Here is an 8,701-nt window from a genome sequence, read left to right as displayed (position 1 = left end):
CCTAACTTTTGAAGACTTTTACGGCCACCTCACTGGCATAATGTGGACAATCGACAGTCATTTTGTCTGCAGCAGTCTTTGGGGCAGATGAAGTTTTTGATACGAGTCTGATGTTTTCTGCTAGTGAAACACACAGACAAGTCAACATTGGAAGTGTTTTCACCGAGAAAAGACAAAATAAGACCCTGCTGATGTTTTTGACTAGATGTGATTCACACATTATTAGACTCTATTGTCAACCACTTTTTTGCCAGAAGGTTTGATAAAAGTATGACTTGTGCAATTATGTTCCCAAGACATGCCATTTCTCTGCCTTGAATGGAGTCTCTAGCAGACTAGAGGCTGCAAGGGAAGGATATATAGTTTTGTTAGTAAACTAAAATGAAAAAGGATTCCTCATCTCCTATAGATTTTGATGAATGGACTTGGTGATCCATTCTGTCATCTGTATTATGCGGAAAGCTCAATTGTGTTTGCAGAAGCTCTGCCAAGGACTCCACTTGTTTCCACTGACTGGAGCTCTTGAAAATATCTTTACCATATGTCTGTGGAGTGGGTTTGACATCATTACGTGTTGAAGTACACGACAGCTCATCATGCAAAGCTGCTACGGTCAAATATAACCCTCTTAAGCTTACTTTGTTCATAAAAAAAAACATTTGAAAACCTGTCTCCATCCTCAACTTGAATAAGAAAAACACTTATTGTTTTCTAACCGTTTAAAATAATCGAAGTGAAAGCAAATATTGTGTAATTTTAAATCTGCCCTTAGAGATTCATCACTCGTTAGACCATCTGCTAGACTTGTTAGAAGCTCAGCATTATTCTAATTCAACCACAGAGACTCCACAGTCTGTGTCAGGGAATAGAACTGGCTTTCTGAGGTGTTTATTTTCCAAACCAGACCGGCGGTCCTGATGCTGCCGGCGCTGTCATGCTGCTCTAAGAGTCAGAGAACTGAACGGGGAGATATATCATCTTTCAGTGTAATTATTTCAGTGGGTTTGCTACAGTGGTTGTGCAGAGTGCTGCTTGTCAGCATAAGTTCTGGCAAAAAAAGAAACATAAATAAAAATGAAACTGATCAAAAAGCATAAAAAATTAAGCGGTTTGTTTTAAATGCGCAAAAGTATGTTGGTGGTTATTAGCATTTACAAATAAAATGATATTTCCAAACTATTAATGATCATGTTTAGGTTAAATTATGAAGTTTAAAAATAGTATTTAATACCTACTAAAGTACAACTAACAAACCCCAGAGATACTGACACAAGTTTCATACTCTGATTTAAAGCTGGAGTATGTGCCTTTTGTTTTTAAATAATCCATTTTTTACATATTTGTTAAAATGGAAAATATGTGGAAGAAAAGCTCCCCAGTCTTCTCCCAATGCTCCCAGTTTGAACTGCAGAAATACACCACTCAGTCAGAAACAACCAATCAGAGCCAGGAGGAGGGTGTTAACGCTGTCAATCACTCTTGTGCTCACTCACTCCCCCTTGCTCTTTGCTAAGCTACAGCTGGTTCACCACAACCTAGCCTGCCACCAATGCTAAGGCTGGTTAGCATAGCCAATGACGATGGTAGATAAATGGTTTTCCTGCAACAGTAAGTTGTTTCTCTGCCACTAGCACATTGAGCAGTGCGTACGTGAGGTTGATTGTCAGCGCTAAGACCCTCCTGACTCTGATTGGGTGATTTTGGTCAGAAGTGGATCTCTACTCTTTACACTGATTATCTGTCATAATAGTTTTAATAAATATGTAAAAAAGCATGTTCTTTGTAACCGTTACATACTGCAGCTTTAACCTTCTTAGCGCTTCCTCACCTACTTGGAATACTATACTTGTCTGCTTCATATAAGAACTTAAAGCTTCACTGGATTCACAGGTTAACACCTGATCTGACTATTGTCTGTTCATTCCTGTCCATGGATTCACTATAAGTGACCTTTATCCCACAGAAAAACTTCAGGAAAAGAAACCCTCCACTCTACAAGCTGAGAGAGACTTAACCACACAGTCATTTTTCTTAGATTGTTTTGTTGTTTTTTGTCAAAGAAGTAACGCTAAACAGAAAGGAGCCATCAAATTTGAAATTCAACGATGGGCCTGCCGTGATGTAACACACTCCTAGTATCAGCATAGTGCAGCTGTCTGAGCCAGAGAGGAGTGTAGGAGTTGAATGAGCACTGTAAATGTTCTCTCCAGAAAGCAACCCCATCACCTGATTCTAACCTCATCATGACCAGAGAGCCAGGACTGGTTCTGATGGCTACTGACTGACTGACTGCACACTACGCTGCTGCGCTGTGGACGGGTCGAGTGGAGTGGGTGAACAAGGGACTGGGGGCTTTAATGAATGTGTAATCAACTTTGTTCCAACGAGTGCTTCTTAAACGAGCGTCCTTTTCAGCCTCTCAAGCACACAAACACGCGCTCTCACCCGGCCGCCGCTTGATGAGAGAAACGGAGACGGAGAGTATGGCAGATTGTTGCCGAGGAGCGGCGCCAGGCGGGCTCCACAGCAGGGTGAATAGCCTCATCAGCACCATCTCTTCCTGGGTTGCTACCCATCCCTCGCTCTCCAATCACGCTAATTACAGCTGAGGAGGGGAGAAGGCAACTGGCCAGGCAGCCGTGAGAACGCCACACACACACACACACACACACACACACGCAGATACCGGATGATGCATGTGCCGACAGATCCCATCGTTAAGGCGTATAGATGACACAGGAGCACATTGAAGTGTGTGAGTTAAGATCTACTAGTTGTGTAAGTAAAGTGTCACACGAGTTCACCTTAATTACTTCATCAGTCATGGTGCAAGGAGAAAATTGTTGTTTATAAAAACAGAGATTTTTTTTTTCCAGCAGAGGAAAATCATGCTGCCAGATCCCCAAACAGACAGTTTTCAGGGCTTTGTGAGTTTTCAACTCACAAATCAGGTCATGCTAACAGTAACACTTCTTAACATAGAAGTTGTTACTGTTGAGAGGAGACTCTTTGTCAGCCATTTTCAGGATCAGCAAGGAGAGAAAAAGTAAATACTGTGGTTAGATATTTAAAAGGACAGTGTATTTTCTGAAGTTGAAGCTTTATTTATTAAATCTTCAACTTTTAACCATGGCAGTTGACAACAGGCTGAATGTATTAAAGGGACTGTTTGGAGAATTATATCCTCTGCTATTGTTATTGCATCATTGAAAACCTACCCGAGTGTTGCCTTGGTTTTTTCATGCATGTTTGAGAAATCCTTCAATCTCCTCAACCATTCCGATGTGTAAAACGCCTGGGTGGACTGAGCCCCACCTTTGAGGTGCAGCTCCTCCTCTCTGTCCATAGCCCCACTCAGCTCCTTCAAACTAGCCAGCAGTAATTAGCAAACACCTGGTGGAACTACACATCTACTGAGCTCATGATAGAAACTGCATCTCAGTACAAAGCTGGTAAAAATGTTGGATTAATAGAGGAGCCATGTTGTGATGACTTCCTGAAGGCAGAGTTTCAAAAAGTTTTTAGAGACAAAAGACAAGGCAAGGCATTAAAATTCAAAGTCAAAGTTCTTTTATGTCATATTTGATAATACAGCATTTTCATAGCAACTGAAGTTAGCATAGTTATTTGGAACTATGTGTCAGGAACGCACATAATACTTTAAAGCAAACTTGCTTTGTTTTATTCTTTCAAGCATTCAACCTTTAGCAGTTTTCACACAGGCTGGATTTGGAAATGCTGGCAATCTATACAAATTATCGCAGCTAAAAATGTACATTCTCAAGGCCACATGTAGACAGAGACTGATGTTTACAGCTGGTAACGCGAATCTAAAATCACTGCGCTAATCACTGAGATGCTAAAGCCTTTGAAACAGATCTAGGCATTTTACCGCCTTCATGCCACATGCAGACATTTAGATATATGTGTCAAGCATAACAAGTTAATCGTTTTGCAGGCATAAATATGTCGCTTTTCCGGGTGAAATCAGTTCATGGCAAAAATCCATAAATTTGAAGTTGAACATGAATTTTGAGGCTAAATGTAGTGAGATAGGGGACCTTTCTTCAATTGTTTATGTAAAACTAAATTGAAGTTCAACAAATATAAAAATCCCGTAGTCAGTGTGGTGTGTCACATTTTAAAGGCTAAATGTATTGTCTACTGTTGCCAGATGGAGAGAAAAAATATAAATATTAACAGTTTATTATCAATTCCTTGTTTGGAAATGTACTGTTCAGCCATTGGTCCAACCCTCAAAAACAGACAAAGCTGCTTTGGTTTTACTTCACTGACATTTTACATGAACACACAAAACATTAATCAAAAGTACAGTTGCTAATTGTTCCTTGTGGAAAATTAACTGCACAACCCCAGTTTCAAAATGTCAACTCCAAATCTGTCTTTGCTTTAAATTAATAAAATGCATGTAGACATTACACTGACATTTTCCCCTAATATAAATAGTGAAGGCTGTTTGACATCAGTGAAGCTAAAAAAGCATTTTTGAATGCTGCTAATTATAGTTCTTTAAGAGAAATTGAAGTCAGTTTATAGTGGGATGGGTAGGTCAGAGCTTTAGAAAACGTGTAGATCGGAAATCGGCTAGAAATATGCTAAAAGTTAAAAGTGCATCCCACTGAGGAAATCGTTCTTCAGGATACCAAAACATATCTTTTCATTAGGAATGTCAAAAGATCACAGCAGCCTAGCCTGTATGTATGCAGTGTGTAATCAGTGTTGCCTCCAGATTTTTGCTTTTGTAAAGAGACTTTAATAACCTGCAGCCATTTTCCTCTTTTTTTTTCTTTCTTTTTTTATAGAAGCTAATCTCTCCTGTGAATCCTTTCGTAAAGCTGCTGCTGAATGTAAAGTTTTCTATTCCTGGCTGAGAACCCAATCAGACCTGTGACTCAGACACGCGAGTTGTGTTGTACAACTTATTCAGAATCAGATGTATAGCACAAGCTCAACAGCAGCTGGGGTTTGGACTGTGTCATTCAAGAAAAGTGTTTATATTGCAGAGTGAGGTGTCGACTCTGTGTCACACAGTGACATCTTCTCTGTGCATTAGTGCCTCTTTCTACTCTGTGGGTCATATACCTCTCCCATGGCATGCTGTGTCTGAAACGTAAAAATCACTGTTTCTGCAAAGCCTTTAATCACTTCTAAGTTCTTCTGCATCCACACGCTCTATCGTTACTTCAGCTTAGTTGCACTCGCCACGTCTTGCTTTGCAGGTTCCTATATTAGTCAAACAGGGTCAACATCATTTACCCTGCCTCTACTCTGCAAAAACACAATATTTTTGGTCTAGTTTCTAGTGAGCATTTATTAGTACACTTTAAATAAGGCAAAACTAACTCACAAGTAATATTTCAGTTGGAAATAGGAGTTTGTTTTAAGTCTATAATTCTTTTAAATTGATCAAAAAGTGCTAGCTACGCTGGCAGATTATTTCACTTAAAACATTTCTCACTTTATAAAAGAACTTATCTGCACCCTTTCATCAAGATTAAGGAATTGCTGACTTATATCTTTGTGAAAAGTAACTTGCAACTTAGTTTTGTCGTATTTCTAATGTACTAAGATATTTGCACTAGAACTTGTCTAAAAAGTCAACAGAGTTCACGTCTCCATCAAGCAATCTCTCAATAGCCACGGGTCCACACCTTCTGTACGAAGTGCAGACACTTCTGTCCGAAGTGTCTGCACTTTGGACAGAAGTGTCCACACTTTTGAATTACCATCAATCATTTGCCTTTTGTTGCTGGAAAAACATTTACAATAAAACTATTTTTATATCCATTTGTAAAAGCTGTCACTTAAAAACATTAATAGATTTACGGGAAAGGAGCACACAAAAAATGTGTTTCTTATTTATAGTGAGCCAGACAAATTGTTCTCCTGTTCTGGTAAACTGCAGCAGTGATTACCTTTTTTAATTCACTCCTGTAATTTGTTTGATCAGCTGGAACAAATAGGGTGAATGATGAAGAGAGCTTCCAACACAGGCTATTTGGGAGCCCAAAACTGTGACAAAGAGGATTAACATGTTATTGTGTTTTATTACATTCTCTTTAATACTTAAATAATAATAAACAAATAAATGCTGCCATTGTATGTTCCTTAAAAAAAAAAAAACATTCCAGCCTTAAAATGGAGGATTATTACAGCCACATTCTTTTTGGTCTTGGTGCTCTTCATTGAGTTTAACACACACACTCCTAATAACATCATATGCTGCTGCTAGAGGGTCAGATTCCAATCTTTCAGTTGCATGTAAGACTAAACACATTTATTTTGACACTTTGCATTGAAAGGTAAATGAGCCGCAATGCTGGAAAAACAGTTACTATGTAGTGAGTGAGCAGATCCTTTCATGTGAAATAATTTAAAAACCTGAAATCATTTTAAAGATTTTTCACAGTGGTGATATGAAACTGTTCAGACACAGCAATGCAAGCCCAATCGCAGTTTCGTGAAATTCTGCTGTTTCTGTCTTGCTCAGAATTTCCATATCTTTCCTCCCAGTGTGTAATCACAGTGTTTTCATTTGAAGAGGAAAGCTACTGTTTATCGGCTGTGTGTATGTTTTCCAGTGCCAGTATTGCTCTGAAGTGACTGTACTGTGACTGTCTTCCTGCTGTTCCTGCTTTTTGTAGAATTGCATTTTCTGCTCAATTTGTGTTTCAACTGTTCTCTCCTGGAAAACTTTACAGTGTACACCTGTGTATTAAAGAAAAAAAGTTTTGTCCAAGAACTGGCTAACAACAACATCAAGTGTGTGGCTCGTGTTTGGTTCACGGAACAACAAAAAGAAGTGTATTGAGTGTGAGGGTTCCTGCTTTCTGTAGATCAAACAATAGCAGCTGACATGGAAATGGAAACCAACATCTGGTGAAGAAAGGACTGGGCTCAAAGTTCAGAGACACACACACACATATGTATGAACACACAGAATTTACTCTGTTTTAAGTGTGCCACCACTGAAACTCTGCCTTTGTACCTCCTGACCTCCACTACATTTGCTCAGAGATGAGAGACAGAAGGAGAGAAAAGGTGCAACCACTACTACTAGTAGTAGTGTGTGTGTGTGTATGTGTGTGTGTGTTCTTGTATTTCATACATTGCAGGACCATTTGTCTAACAAACAACATTGTGGGGACCCCTGCTCAAGTATGCCCAAGTAAGAAGCCCACTTCTTCTTACTTGGTGCCCAAGTAAGAAGAAGTGCACAATTGAGATTAGGTTAAGTTTAAGGTTATGCAAGTACTGCTTATGGTTAAATTTAGGGTAAACAGTCAGTGTTAGACTATAGAAATGAGTGAAAAATGAATGGAAGTCGACACAAAGACTGTGCAGATAGAAATACATACTATGTATATATGTACTTTCATAGTTGTCACCATATTCGCCAACAAAGGGAGGTCATTTATGGACCTTTTTCTGGTTCTCACTTTGTTTTTGCAGTTTTGTTCAAGATTTACATGTTAGGTTTAAAGGTATAGAGTAGTTTAAGTTTGGGTAACAGTTAGGGTTAGAAATAAACTAGTGATGTTAGGGATGTGGAAAAGGTAAATTCAAAGTCTTTAAGACTGAAAGAGATACGTGTGTAAACTTGTTTAACTATCCTAATTTGGATAATTTCACGCATATTTACTAACCTTCTGAAAACAAATGGGCCTTATGGGGACCAATGCCCGGTTCTAATATGGTGGACCCATTTGTTTAGGGTTAGGGGTTAGGGTTATAGGTAAGGTGTGAATTAGTTTTAGTTGAGGTTAGGATTAGCAATGGACTATTACTAGTTAAGGTTAGGGAAAATCTCTGGCTTAGGCATAAATGCAGTTACTAAAATTAATGGAAGTCCTCAGTTTGTATAGAAGTACAAGGATGTGTGTGTGTATTCTTGCACATTCAATTAATAAACAGCAACAAACAGCACAGGTGTGTGGCGAGTGTCAGCAGAAAACATATCATGCATAGCATAGGACCTTCTGCCAGGCCTTACTTCACACATAATGAAGCCAGGCTTCAAACACCTCCCTGTGATTCACTGTGGAGATGAGACATTTTATCCATTCTTCTGCAGTGCATTAAAGAACACTGTTATATTGAAGAACTAGTAGATCTTTATTACTCTCCTCTTGGCCACAGATCAGTGTTCGTATGTTACCTTAACAGTGTCATGCATTATTTATTCTTTTTGCCATGAAATATTTATATTCACAAACCATGTTGATATATTTTGGAACTCAACTCTATCAAACTCTACTCAGATGTGAACAAAATTAGAATGAGTGTGTTGAATCACAATCTAAAAGCAATGTCTGCTGGATAATTTTCAGTATTTCTTTTATTCATTACTGCTTTTTCTTTCAGGTTATTTCAGTGATCACTGTGGGCTTTTTGGTCATCAACAGAGGAGTACCAATGATCTTTTTCATGTATATGTGAAAGTAGACTGCAATAAAAAGTAGAATAAAATGGTTATGTGGCATTCTTATGTCTATACTTAGTAGCAAGAGTTTAAAAAATTTTTCATGCCCCCAAAGAGCATTGAGCTCTGTCCAGGAACCCCCTTTGCAAACTCACAGACAATGCTATAAAACATGTAAAAAAATTTAAACTTTTAGAATGTTTTTTATTCACGATTCATTTAGCATAAAAGCTGCTTCATACCTTAATACCAAATGGC

General features: G+C 38.5%; 1 long non-coding RNA gene across 1 annotated transcript; it reads right to left on the bottom strand.

Annotated features, from left to right (window-relative positions):
- Positions 1 to 860: 860 nt before the first annotated feature.
- Positions 861 to 8,484, bottom strand: LOC107833107 (uncharacterized). Its single transcript, XR_001658817.1, has 2 exons — positions 5,737 to 8,484; positions 861 to 5,693 (listed from the first exon to the last, which is right to left on the bottom strand). It is a non-coding gene; the product is annotated as an uncharacterized LOC107833107 (long non-coding RNA).
- Between the last annotated feature and the right edge of the window lie 217 nt (positions 8,485 to 8,701).

Source organism: Poecilia formosa, unplaced genomic scaffold (genome assembly GCF_000485575.1).
Source record: "Poecilia formosa unplaced genomic scaffold, Poecilia_formosa-5.1.2 Scaffold329, whole genome shotgun sequence".
Classification (NCBI taxonomy): Eukaryota; Metazoa; Chordata; class Actinopteri; order Cyprinodontiformes; family Poeciliidae; genus Poecilia; species Poecilia formosa.
This window is presented reverse-complemented; position numbering and strand designations above follow the sequence as displayed.